This window comes from Engystomops pustulosus, chromosome 11 (assembly GCF_040894005.1).
Source record: "Engystomops pustulosus chromosome 11, aEngPut4.maternal, whole genome shotgun sequence".
In the NCBI taxonomy this organism is placed as follows: domain Eukaryota; kingdom Metazoa; phylum Chordata; class Amphibia; order Anura; family Leptodactylidae; genus Engystomops; species Engystomops pustulosus.
Genome location: NC_092421.1, coordinates 2628648 through 2643704, shown reverse-complemented (window position 1 = coordinate 2643704; position 15057 = coordinate 2628648). Strand labels below are relative to the sequence as shown.

The 15057-nt window shown below is 43.8% G+C and overlaps 1 protein-coding gene across 3 annotated transcripts in view; it reads right to left on the bottom strand.

The window, feature by feature from the left end:
• Positions 1 to 14801, bottom strand: part of LOC140105399 (ras association domain-containing protein 4-like) — an 84440-nt gene extending 69639 nt beyond the window's left edge. The window contains exon 1 of one of the 3 annotated variants that reach the window (XM_072129332.1): positions 14693 to 14801. The gene's annotated coding sequence lies outside the window, so the exon portion shown is untranslated. Of the gene's footprint in view, positions 1 to 14672 lie in introns of all 3 variants that reach the window. The other 2 variants (XM_072129330.1, XM_072129331.1) reach the window with 2 other exon arrangements.
• Between the last annotated feature and the right edge of the window lie 256 nt (positions 14802 to 15057).

Sequence of the window (15057 nt, the reverse complement as noted above, 5' to 3'; positions counted from 1 at the left end):
CCCGTCACATTCCCCGGTACATTCCCCGGTACATTCCCCGGTACATTCCCCGGTACATTCCCCGGTACATCCCCCGGTACATTCCCCGGTACATCCCCCGTTACATTCCCCGTTACATTCCCCGTCACATTCCCCGTCACATTCCCCGGTACATTCCCCGGTACATTCCCCGGTACATTCCCCGGTACATTCCCCGGTACATTCCCCGGTACATTCCCCGTCACATTCCCGTTTATTCCCCGCTCTCCTTACGGCTTCTATTTGGCTTTGCCTTATGTTCCTCAAAAAAAAAAATGTAACTGAACTACAAAAGATACAAACTATACATGGAGCGATCGCTGTGTGGTACGGAGACACACTTCATACATTGTATGTAGACCGGTCCGTTATGCTCGCACAGCTGGGGTAATGCACAGAACAGATCTTCCTGTTGTATGAATAATGGGACACAGATAATACAGATATTGTGTTTGTTAGTGATTTCATAGCAGAATATTGGATAAATCAGCTCATGGCAGCTACTTCTATCCCCATTTTCACACCGAGGCCAATATTTTACATGGGATTCAGAGTCTTGCACATTTTATTGACCCAAAATACAGAATGGGCCATATTAGGACATCTACCACCAGGATCATGGATTGTAAACCCAGCACACTGACCTACTGGTGTGCGCCCCCTCTGCCAGGATCTGCTCTTCACTTGGCTTTTTATGCCCTGGTTTTCACAAAAAAGGCCCCTTAGGCTCATTTGCATAATTTTGAAGCCTTTTTGTATTTAAAACCAGGGCATAAGGAGCATAAGAAGAGCAGATCCTGCCAGAGGGGGCACACACCTGTATGTCAGTGTGCTTGGTTTACAATCCTTCATCATATTGGTAGATGGGCAGCTGATTCGGGCCCCCACCCACAACATTATGTAAAAGATACAATATACGGTTTCAAATATCAACCCGACTGCTAGAGATAAAAACAATAGTATCTTTCGTTTTAGATTGGTTCATAAAGTCATACCTACTATTACTAAACCAATTCCAGATTTGGTCCATGACAAACCAAATACTAATGATACCGCCACACAGTTACCAAATACTAATAATACCGCCACACAGTTACCAAATACTAATAATACCGCCACACAGTTACCAAATACTAATAATACCGCCACACAGTTACCAAATACTAAGACCGCCACACAGTTACCAAATACTAATAATACCGCCACACAGTTACCAAATACTAAGACCGCCACACAGTTACCAAATACTAATAATACCGCCACACAGTTACCAAATACTAAGACCGCCACACAGTTACCAAATACTAATAATACCGCCACACAGTTACCAAATACTAATAATACCGCCACACAGTTACCAAATACTAATAATACCGCCACACAGTCACCAAATACTAATAATACCGCCACACAGTCACCAAATACTAATAATACCGCCACACAGTTACCAAATACTAATAATACCGCCACACAGTTACCAAATACTAAGACCGCCACACAGTTACCAAATACTAATAATACCGCCACACAGTTACCAAATACTAATAATACCGCCACACAGTCACCAAATACTAATAATACCGCCACACAGTTACCAAATACTAATAAGACCGCCACACAGTTACCAAATACTAATAATACCGCCACACAGTCACCAAATACTAATAATACCGCCACACAGTTACCAAATACTAAGACCGCCACACAGTTACCAAATACTAATAATACCGCCACACAGTCACCAAATACTAATAATACCGCCACACAGTTACCAAATACTAATAATACCGCCACACAGTCACCAAATACTAATAATACCGCCACACAGTTACCAAATACTAATAAGACCGCCACACAGTTACCAAATAAAACTAACAATACTGATAAAGAACACAAGACGTTACACACAGACCAGTATTACCGATAATTTACCAAATATAAACTCCATTTATGGATGATTTTTATTGCCATACGGTCACTATACAAACACCAACATGCAAAGGACAATACCACTAATGACAACAATGTACAAGGCCAAAATAATACCACTATACCGGGACCATTATACAGTAACTGAATAATACTGCAATACTAAATGATAACCTATACACACAGACCAGTATGTACCACCATATGGTAACCATATAGTAGATACCAGTCCTGCAGGTGACGTCCCCGATGTCTCTTCCCCTCAGTCTGATCTTCCAGGTGACTTCTATCAGCCATGACACTTCTCTGTAGGACCTGGTCGGCATCACCCCTCCAGGGGAAGTATTTTATATACTGGCACTGAAAGAACTATATAATGCACTCCCCACCTCAATGAGTTATTTAATATGCTGGCCGCCCACAGTGAATTATTTCATATACTGGGTCCCATTTATCTGCTGCTATTTAATTTTTTTTAAAAATCATGTACTTACCTCTGCCCCCACGTATTCTATCTTCTTGCTACTGCTACACAGGAAAGGGTGTGCAGCCACGTGATGACGTACTCAAGTGGCCACGCATCCTGGTTCCAAGTGAGAGGTGCGCCAGGCGGCATCGTACTCCAGCGCCAGGTGTCCAGACCGGTGGCCCCCAACTAAACAATCCAGATTGTGGGGCCCGGCGCAGTGCTCTGATAGCGCCAGTGATAATCAGTCTTTCTATTTTACATTCCCTTTTCTTTGGATCCACTCCGGATTTTGGTTTCCAAATAAGAAGCGCAATGAGAAACTGTGTGCCTCATCTCCTCTTACCTGGAATATATTCTCCCGCCATGGGAGCATTCCCAAACCTGTTATAGACGTCACCAAAGATAGGACTTGGTTCATCTAATGCCTTCGTTCAGGTTTTCAAAAACCATTAAAATTCCTCACCAACCCCCATCCAATCACTCCGGTATTCTATAGGCTTCCCTGAGTACATAAGACCGAACCCCCCGGTAGACCCGCAGTGACATCAACAGACTCCATAAAATCCCCACACTCAATATTATATGGTGTGAGAATTTTATCCAAATATCAAAAAACCAAGTCATTTCTACTTGACACCAGCTCCTTTTTGCTACCAGCGGAGCGCCATGTAGACATCTGGGACGTGACCAGTCTCTATAGGTCTACACCACACACGGACACGATTAGATCAGTGGCCTCCTTACTCCGGGACAACCGGGTCCCGTACACACAAATCCATTTTGTTATTAACACACCAGCTTGTCCTTCAAGAGAACTACTTTTTATTTGAGGACCAATACTACCTACAAAAACAAGGTACAGCCATGGGGTCCAACGTGGCCCCCCCCATGCAAACTGTTTCATGAATTACTTTAAAACCCGGTTTGTATACAGTGATAACTTATTCGTCCACCATGCTCTCATCTGGAAACGCTACGTAGACGATATATTTTGCATTTGCGGAGACCTGTTCCACACCCTCCAGGCTTTTCACGATTACATCAACTCAAGGCTACCCCCATTACATTTCACACGACATCACAGAACCCAATCAGCTTCCTGGACACCACGATCCACACATCAACCACAGGCTCTCTAACTACAGATCTCTATCGTAATCCGACAGATCGTAACAGTTTACTCCGCTATGACAGTTGTCATCCCCCGGCCATTCCCCGATCACAAGGGTTAAGAGACTGGTCACAGACCCCAGGTGTCCAGACTACACAGTACTACACAGAGCCTCCTAGCATTTCAGCCTACGACTACATTCTTCATCTGCTGCAGATGCGCACAAACTGTCCGTGCACCTGATTATTCGCCACTCATCAGTTCCATTCACTAGGTATCTACCGTGCGTGCAAACAATAGTCCGTGCACCTCATTACATTTATGGCGCATGCGCATTACAACCGCCCGGCATCCACGTCATTGTACTTCTTATATCACTCAGTCCCACAACCCCACAAGTCCTTTTCTTGCTTTGGATCCTGTTCGGGTCCTTCAGTATTCTTCGGCCCCTTGTCGGGTCGTTCCGCTCCTCTTCGGTTCTTCGTGCTCGGCCGGCACACAATGACGCCAACTGCTTGCCGACATCATGATTTGTGAGCCGCCAGCATCGCGAGGGGACCTGAAGAGATGCGGAAGGACCTGAAGAGGAACCGGAGCATCGGAAGAAAGAAGAGGACATACGGGGGAGGCCTTGGAGAGGAGAGTACAGTTTTAATTTTTTTTATTGACTCGAGTATGAGCCGAGTTCGGGTTTTTCAGCACAACTAGGCATAACCTTGAGTATATTTGGCACATATATTATTGTACACAAATCACTAGTCATTATAAAATTTGAATTGTGCAACACACTGACATTTATAGGAAGTGATCTCATCATGACATTCTCTGTAACCATCACATTGCTTGACAAAGGTTCCTGAATAGGAACTGAAACGTTGCCCTTTTGCCCTCCGGGAGAATAAAGTAGCCACAGATTTTTCTATTGAGCTATTAATGTGCTGCCTTCCTCTGGATTTATTTATTAATGGATTGATCAAGTCCATGAAGGTGCGCTGATGGCTAGTGCTGTGATGGCCGCTGCTGCGGGATACGTTTTGCTATGATTACTATTATATATACACATAATGTACTTAGACAGAGTATATACACACATATATGTAGCTGTGACCACATGAGGGAAGTAAAGATGAGAGATTCCTATTCCTGTCCTTCTGCTTTCCACTTCCCCCTTCCTTCACATTTCTTATCAGCTGGCTAAGCTGTGTACGGTGGAAGGTATGCATGATTATATACATATTATGCTGTGCAGGATACCGTGTATACATGTGTGCAGGATACCGTGTATATATATGCCATGTATACATATGTGTGCAGGATACCATGTATATATGCTGTGCAGGATACCATGTATATATGCTGTGCAGGATACCATGTATATATGCTGTGCAGGATACCATGTATACATGCGTGCAGGATACCATGCATATATGCTGTGCAGGATACCATGCATATATGCTGTGCAGGATACCATGTATATATGCTGTGCAGGATACCATGTATATATGCGTGCAGGATACCATGTATACATGCGTGCAGGATACCATGTATACATGCTGTGCAGGATACCATGTATACATGCTGTGCAGGATACCATGTATACATGCTGTGCAGGATACCATGTATACATGCTGTGCAGGATACCATGTATACATGCTGTGCAGGATACCATGTATACATGCTGTGCAGGATACCATGTATACATGCTGTGCAGGATACCATGTATACATGCTGTGCAGGATACCATGTATACATGCTGTGCAGGATACCATGTATACATGCTGTGCAGGATACCATGTATACATGCTGTGCAGGATACCATGTATACATGCTGTGCAGGATACCATGTATACATGCTGTGCAGGATACCATGTATACATGCTGTGCAGGATACCATGTATACATGCTGTGCAGGATACCATGTATACATGCTGTGCAGGATACCATGTATACATGCTGTGCAGGATACCATGTATACATGCTGTGCAGGATACCATGTATACATGCTGTGCAGGATACCATGTATACATGCTGTGCAGGATACCATGTATACATGCTGTGCAGGATACCATGTATACATGCTGTGCAGGATACCATGTATACATGCTGTGCAGGATACCATGTATACATGCTGTGCAGGATACCATGTATACATGCTGTGCAGGATACCATGTATACATGCTGTGCAGGATACCATGTATACATGCTGTGCAGGATACCATGTATACATGCTGTGCAGGATACCATGTATACATGCTGTGCAGGATACCATGTATACATGCTGTGCAGGATACCATGTATACATGCTGTGCAGGATACCATGTATACATGCTGTGCAGGATACCATGTATACATGCTGTGCAGGATACCATGTATACATGCTGTGCAGGATACCATGTATACATGCTGTGCAGGATACCATGTATACATGCTGTGCAGGATACCATGTATACATGCTGTGCAGGATACCATGTATACATGCTGTGCAGGATACCATGTATACATGCTGTGCAGGATACCATGTATATATGCGTGCAGGATACCATGTATATATGCTGTGCAGGATACCATGTATACATGCTGTGCAGGATACCATGTATACATGCTGTGCAGGATACCATGTATACATGCTGTGCAGGATACCATGTATACATGCTGTGCAGGATACCATGTATATATGCGTGCAGGATACCATGTATATATGCGTGCAGGATACCATGTATATATGCGTGCAGGATACCATGTATATATGCGTGCAGGATACCATGTATATATGCGTGCAGGATACCATGTATATATGCGTGCAGGATACCATGTATATATGCGTGCAGGATACCATGTATATATGCGTGCAGGATACCATGTATATATGTGTGCAGGATACCATGTATATATGCGTGCAGGATACCATGTATATATATATGTGCAGGATACCATGTATATATGTGTGCAGGATACCATGTATATATATGTGTGCAGGATACCATGTATATATATATGTGCAGGATACCATGTATATATATGTGTGCAGGATACCATGTATATATATGTGTGCAGGATACCATGTATATATGTGTGCAGGATACCATGTATACATGCTGTGCAGGATACCATGTATATATGCTGTGCAGGATACCATGTATATATGTGTGCAGGATACCATGTATATATGCTGTGCAGGATACCATGTATATATGTGTGCAGGATACCATGTATATATGCTGTGCAGGATACCATGTATATATGTGTGCAGGATACCATGTATATATGCTGTGCAGGATACCATGTATATATGTGTGCAGGATACCATGTATATATGTGTGCAGGATACCATGTATACATGCTGTGCAGGATACCATGTATATATGCTGTGCAGGATACCATGTATATATGGTGTGCAGGATACCATGTATATATGGTGTGCAGGATACCATGTATATATGTGTGCAGGATACCATGTATATATGTGTGCAGGATACCATGTATATATGTGTGCAGGATACCATGTATATATGTGTGCAGGATACCATGTATATATGTGTGCAGGATACCATGTATATATGTGTGCAGGATACCATGTATATATGTGTGCAGGATACCATGTATATATGTGTAGGGTGCTGCACATCCGCCATTCTAAATAAGTACCTGTCAGGGAGTGATCTGGGGCAATAAACCTTCCACAGGTCCTTTGGACCAATGGTGTAGTTTTTCCCAATCTCCCATTAGAAAGTCTCTAAAAGGTTTATACTTACCTTCTCCAGCGCCTCCCACGTCTGCACCGTTGCATAGTGAAGCCAGAGTACTATACCCCGGTTTTACTGCGCATGTGCCGTAGTTATGCCGCTTGCACAATAAAGCCGGAATGTAATGCTCCAGCTGTGCATGCGCAGGGAGACCTACAGATGCGCAGGGAGACCTACAGATGCGCTTCATCTAGGTTAGTATAAAAGGTTTTTTCATAGCGCCCATGGAGGGACTTGGTAAAGGGCGATTTGGGACACTAAATCACTGATCACGACAGTTATCCTGCCTTCCAGCATGCACCCCCGTCACCATGAAGCATCCTGTAAGTGCGATGGTGTGGGGTTGTGTGGCTAGAGATGTTGTAGGTGCTTGATGGACTGGTAAATGCCGACAGATGAAAGAGGTTCGGCCCAAGGTTTAACCACCAGCCAGAGACTTCTTTGGTGCTTGTCAGCAGGATGGGGCCCCAAGCCACACAGCTAAAAAATGCCTCACCTGATTCAAGGAGAACAAGGCTGAATCGCTAAATTGGCCTGGAAATAGTCCAGACCTCAACTCTATTGGGAGTGTCTGGACCAGACTCAAGAAAAGCCAAGAAAAAAAAAAAATATGATACGGATACGGCCAGACGAAGCGCAGGAGTGCGAAAAACGGTCCGTTGCCGGAGTATGCAGCGTGTAGCACCTCCCTGTCCTATGCACCGCTTTGAAGAAGATTCTCTTATTTGGGCGAGTGCCGCTATTCTTTGTCTTTTTTGATTCAAGTGAAGACTTTACTCTTTGGTTGAGCACCACCCGCGTATTAAGAGTGTACCCGACCTGAACACCACAACCCCTCAAGGCTGTCCGTGATCCTCCAATGTGAGTCTGGTAGTGCCGACGTCTTCCTCAGATGGTCTTAACACCATTTCTTGGACTTTTTTTTGTTAAAAAGCAAAGAAAATGCGAGGCAGCGATCAAGGCGAAGGGAGATCCAAGCAGCTACTAACCGAGTTATCTAATATAAAGCCAATACTGGATATATTATCATACATGGCTGACGACACAGGTACTGTGGCTAATTAAAAGAGTCATTTTGGTGAAATTTCACAAACGTTGTGCTAGAAATGTCTGGTGATTATAGTGATTATAAGGTTTCATTTATAAGTTGCAAACGTTTTATTAAAATACATTTACAGCTTCATAGGGTTTGTATGGACTTTATGTAGAAAAGTCAAAGTGTCTCCACAATTTTGGCCACTAGTGTAGATGACAGATAAGATGACCTTATGGCGACAGCCTATAGGGTCACTGTTATCGGTACATGCAGAGATGATGCACGTAGGGTTTGCTGTGTACAGGATCAGCTGTCACACAATGGCGCGGTGTCATGGGGGCAGACAGCGCACCTCCTCATGTGATGGAACACGGATATTGTCACATGACCTTACATTGGGCTGTGAGCTACAGCCTTGAATTATTTTTTGAGTTTTCATTTTTTTATTCCCCCCTTAAAGGGGACCTGTCACCACAAATTATTGCCCCTCCCCCCCCATCCAAACATATCTACTACTAAATCTACTCCCCAGCCCCTTTCTAAAGCTGCTCATTTCATTACTCAGCTTTAATCAAACTTCACTAATCGTCCCTTAAGCATATGACACATAACATACTTGGAGGTCCAATCGACGGACCAGCGGTCCGGCTTATTCATTAGGGGGCCGTCCAGACACTCCTCTTTCTTCACAGGCTGACACTCCCCCGGGCTCCAATTCTCACACTTGCACATGCGCAGTAAGTCCTCGCGAGTGCTGAGAGCATGAAGTCGGCAGTGCTTGCGCACCGGATGCTGCCATAGCCGGCATCTAATGCATAGGGCAAGAACTGGAGCCCGGGGGAGTGTCGGCTCGTGAAGAAAGAGGAGTGTCTGGACGGCCCCCTAATGAATAAGCCGGACCGCTGGTCCGTCGATTGGACCTCCAAGTATGTTATGTGTCATATGCTTAAGGGACGATTAGTGAAGTTTGATTAAAGCTGAGTAATGAAATGAGCAGCTTTAGAAAGGGGCTGGGGAGTAGATTTAGTAGATATGTTTGGATGGGGGGAGGGGGGGGGTACTAATTTGTGGTGACAGGTCCTCTTTAAGGGGGGAATGAAAAAATGAAAACTCAAAAAATGAAAAAGGGTCTGGTCGTTAAGGGGTTAATGCTTGCAAATTCTATTATTTACAGAAAAGTACAACAATGATGTATATGCTGGACACATCATGTACATAAACCCAGCGTCACACAAGATCATTTGATTTACCATCCATTATACGCGTCTGAGACGACCATAAAAAGACACATACAGGGTTATATATAGGGTTATATATGTAGGGTTATATACATACAGGGTTATATATGTAGGTTTATATATTTAGGGTTATATACGCAGGGTTATATATGCAGGGTTATATATGTAGGGTTATATACGCAGGGTTATATACATACAGGGTTATATACGCAGGGTTATATATATAGGGTTATATATAGGGTTATATATGCAGGGTTATATATGTAGGTTTATATATGTAGGGTTATATACATACAGGGTTATATATAGGGTTATATACGCAGGGTCATATATAGGTTTATATATGTAGGGTTATATACATACAGGGTTATATATAGGGTTATATACATACAGGGTTATATACGCAGGGTTATATACATACAGGGTTATATACATACAGGGTTATATATAGGGTTATATACATACAGGGTTATATATAGGGTTATATATAGGGTTATATACATACAGGGTTATATACGCAGGGTTATATACATACAGGGTTATATACATACAGGGTTATATATAGGGTTATATACATACAGGGTTATATATAGGGTTATATACATACAGGGTTATATATAGGGTTATATATGTAGGGTTATATATACAGGGTTATATACATACAGGGTTATATACGCAGGGTTATATACATACAGGGTTATATACGCAGGGTTATATACATACAGGGTTATATATAGGGTTATATACATACAGGGTTATATATAGGGTTATATACATACAGGGTTATATATAGGGTTATATACATACAGGGTTATATATAGGGTTATATACATACAGGGTTATATATAGGGTTATATACATACAGGGTTATATATAGGGTTATATATGTAGGGTTATATATACAGGGTTATATATATACAGGGTTATATATGTAGGGTTATATATAGGGTTATATATACAGGGTTATATATGTAGGGTTATATATAGGGTTATATATATGCAGGGTTATATTTCACGGCTTTGTGTTGAATTTCCCATGTAATAAAATAGAACATTATCTAGGAGGAAGTAGAATAAAAAGTTGTATTGGAAGCAGCGGGTGCGGAGCGGCAATGGTCCAACGTGACATCGTATAGGAGATAAGGGGGTCACGTATACGAGGACATTGTAAAGCACGAAAGGAACAGAAGAGACCGAAAGGCATAAAAAGCAGGTCAACCTCTCCACCGATTTTAGACTCTTCCCAATAAAGCCCGAGGCTGCGTTCACACCTCGCATTTTGGTTGCATTTTAATGCATCACAACAGCTGAGAAGAAAAAAATTACCTAATGACATTGTCGTCAACAGTGCGTTTACAAAACGGAAGAGTTTACACTATGGTAACGCAGGTGTTAACAAATGCATGTATTAACAAGATGTGAACACGTGCGCTAACGGCGAGTTTTAATTCAAGCCATTATTTCAGCTGCGGATGGTCCAGTAAAGCAGGTCGCGGGGGGTAAGGGGGAGGAGCATTCATCAAACCTTTTTGTGCATTTTTTTGCAACTTTTGTTGCCATTTCACAAAACATGACATGTTTTTTTTTTTCGGTGTAGCGCCTGATTCGCCATAAGTTCAGATGTGGATTTCTGAAAAAGTTTAAATTGCTTAACCCCTTCAGGACGAAGCCAGATTATAGCCTGAAAGTGGTGGCACACGTTAGCATTTTGAACCCGTTTTAGCCCATTTTCCAGCAGTCCTTAAAAAAAAATGCATTTGTTTAAAAAAAGCATCAATTTTTTTGACCGTTTTTGATGGAGTATGTGGACGTTACCTGCTTTATGGGAGCAAAGTGCAACGAAAGCTCAATGGGGGCGTGCTTTGGCCCAATCTCATTAGCATTTCCACTGAAACGCATGTGATTGCTTACAGATCGCATGCGTTTCATTGAAAACGACCAGAGGTGCCCCCATTGTGCCAGCGTTGCACTTGTAAACGCAGCATTACCGGGACACCCGACTGTAATGTCCCCCCTGGTGTTTTGCATTTGAACGATACAAAACACTGCGCGCTGGTTACGGATTGCATAGATTTGGCTCTGCTACATATTAGTGAGATAAGAACTAATTATACTTGGCAGAGCTCAAATACGCAAACTACGTAGCGGGTTTTACGCTCACTGTGCAGGCGCGAGGTTCGCTGCATGGTGAGCCGACACGGAGAGGGAGGGTTAGGAGCTGATAGGACGTGGGAGGGTTAGGGGGGATGCCACACATGGCGTTTTGAACCTGTTTTTAGGCCGGTGTTAAGCAGTCCGTAAAAATACAAATGCATATTGAAAACGCATCCGTTTTTGACAATTTGATAATTGGGAAAAACGGACAAAAAATGGGTTCAAAACGCTAACATGTGTCACTGCCCTTGGATAAAAATATTAACGAGCGGGGGCAGTGCATAGCGTTATGCTAATTAACCAACGGATGTTACATTTGAACCCGGGACTTGGCCAGGACTTGTTGGCTGGGAGCCAGATGAGGGGATATTTCAGGAGCGGAGGGGAAGAGACCTGAAACTAAGGCCCCTTCCACACTTGCGTTATTCACGCGCGTTTTCTGCTAGTGCTTTTGAAGCACAGAACTTGCATTGCTCTCTGACCCATTGTAATCAATGATTCTTTTCAGACTTGCATTTTTTTTCATGCACACACGTGCGTTTTTTTTAACGCGCGTTTAAATCTTGACATGCTCTACTTTTGCAAGTCACGTGCGTGAAAAACGCACCAAGTCTATGGAGACGCATCAAATACGCATCGCACTCTGAGACACAGGCAAGTGCAATGCAAGTGCAATGCGTTTTTCCCGCATCCATTGCCATAGAAAAGATAGAGCTCAGTCCTGAGTCCTTATCACGCGCGTTATCTGCATATGAAAAACGCATTGAAATTGCATTGAAAACGCACGTGAAAAACTGAGACACTGAACAAACTCTGACTGAAAACTGATTGATCTCTGGTCGAAAATGTCAGTTTTTCACTCACCAAACCCTGATCGCCCCCTGATCAGACTCTGACGTGATCTGCAACACAAGTGTGGGAGGGGCCTAACAGTTATGTAATGTACCAGGCAATGCCTATTGCAGCCTCTCAGCAGTGACATTGTGCCTCCTGCTGACAGGTTCCCACCGGGTGAATGCACGACACCGGCTGCTGGTTACTGATCTCATGCGTTTCCATAGAAACGCAGACGCCATCATGCACTTTGTTTACATTTATATACGGAGTCATAGCGGTTACACGTGGCACGCGCTGACACACATTAGGGTAACGGAATCAACACAACAAAAAAACATGGACGTTTTGCCGATACTAACAAAATTCCATTTTCTCCAATATTAGTTTTGATCAGTAAAGATAAGAAAACCTCCATAAACGAGGAATCACCGGAATCATAAAGAACCAGAGAATAAAGATATAATGTTATATTTATGTTACGGAGCGTTTCATCATTTCATTCATTGTGAGCAAGCGATCGGTGACCAGGACCTGGCGTCTCGCATTGTTTCAGGTCACATGGTCACCGGTGTAAACGCAATGTTAACAGCAATGTAATTGGGCAAATCTCCTCTTCTCCGCTGTTGTAATGTGCCTGAAAACGTTCATAACGCGACGCTAGCGGAACGTGTAAACGCGTCCTGAGGGTCACACGTGGCGTCATGCATTCGTTTTGAAAAGCATCACAACATCTGAGAGGAGGAGATTTGCCTAATTACATGGCTGTCAACATTGCGTTAACATAGCGCTAAAAAATCTATTGTAAACAAATGCGATGCTTACGTTAAGGCGTGCGTTTTGTAAATGCAACGTAATCAGGCAAATCTCCACTTCTCAGATATTTTGAGGAGTTCTCAAACAGCTGAAAAGGAGATCTGCCCAATTACATTGTTGTCAACATTGCTTTTACAAAACGCCAGTGATAACACAATGTTAACGCATGCGTTAACAAAAAGATATGTGTGAACATCGCGTACTGTAAACAAAATGACGACAACAATGTAATTAGGCAAATCTACTCTTCAGCAGTTTGAAAACGCATGCGTTAAAAAACAAAACGCAACGTGTGGACGCAGCCTGAGAATATGTTCACACGTTGCGATTTGGTTGCGTTTTCATTGCGTTTTAAAACGCATTGCAACAGCTGAGGAGCGGGGATCTCCTAATTACATTACTGTTTACATTACATAAATGAAAACGCAACCAAAGCGCAACGTGTGAACGCGCCCTAAGGCTGTGCGCACCGGTTCCACTTGCAATGCAAAACACGTGGAGTTAATTACCGATCTCATGTCTTTACTCTGAGGGCGCATTCACATTATGTGATGCGTTGCGTTGTGCGTCACGTTTCTGACGCATTCCAAAGGCTTCAGCCTTTATCACCTGTAACCTCAGCGCGTGATCAAGGCTGAAGCCTTTATCACCGGCTGAGGTTACGTTGCGTTTCCACTGCATCTGCTAAAATGCAATGTAACCTCAGCGCGTGATCAATGCTGGAGCCAGTGGAATGCGTCAAAAATGCATCAAAAAACGTGATGCATCGTGTGAATGCGCCCTGAAACACAGATGCGATCAGTGCAAGCTCCTCCCCATTCCGGTTGCGTTGCAATTCAAAACAATATTACTGTCGTCACGCTCCTTACACCTTTCCCTGTGGGTGAGTTCCCACGTGATGTTCCAGAACATGCGCTTTACATGCGTGTTGTTATGCGTTTGGCGGCTTTGTAGCTTAGTAACATGAAACCGCATGCGTCAGAGCGCCACGTGTGAACTCACCGCAACGCGTTTCGTAAACTTGAACAATAACAGCAACGCAACACGGCAATCCTCCTCTCCCCAGCCCTTGTGCGCCATTTCGAAACGCAATGTAAACGCCACATGAACGCGCAGCCTGATTGACATTGGGTAAGTCATTGCAGGTAGGTTGTACATGACAAATCCCATTGAATATGACCGCAGGCTCCGGCCGGAGATCTGCTCAGTGTGAATAAGCACTAGAAGATCATCAATGCGGTTACTGACTGGATCTGTGCCCTGCTCTCTACACAAAGCCCTGGCAATGGTGACCTCCCGTGCACACGAGCCTCCGGTACCGCACCTGCACATTCATCCTCTCACCTGACCGCCGCTCCCGGCTCCGGCTCATGTACTGACAAACGGCGACTGCGAATCCCGGTAGTCGCCACATGAAGCCGCGCAGCCAATCGGCGTTCACCTCTCGCGCCTCCTGACCTATGGGGAGAGAGCTGGGCGGGGCTAACGCTGCGAGGTTTTCTCAGCGGAGCGCAGTGTCCATGGAGACGGGATGAGGGAAGCGCCGACTACAACAATAACGATCAATAGTGTCTCCCTCTAGGACCCGGGGACCTGACGCTGAATTAATGAGAACAATAACATGGCTGCTAATCATTATGTTTGTTACGATGTTGTGAAGTGATAACTACCGCACAGTGTGACCAGTGACCTCTCTGCATGTCCCCAGT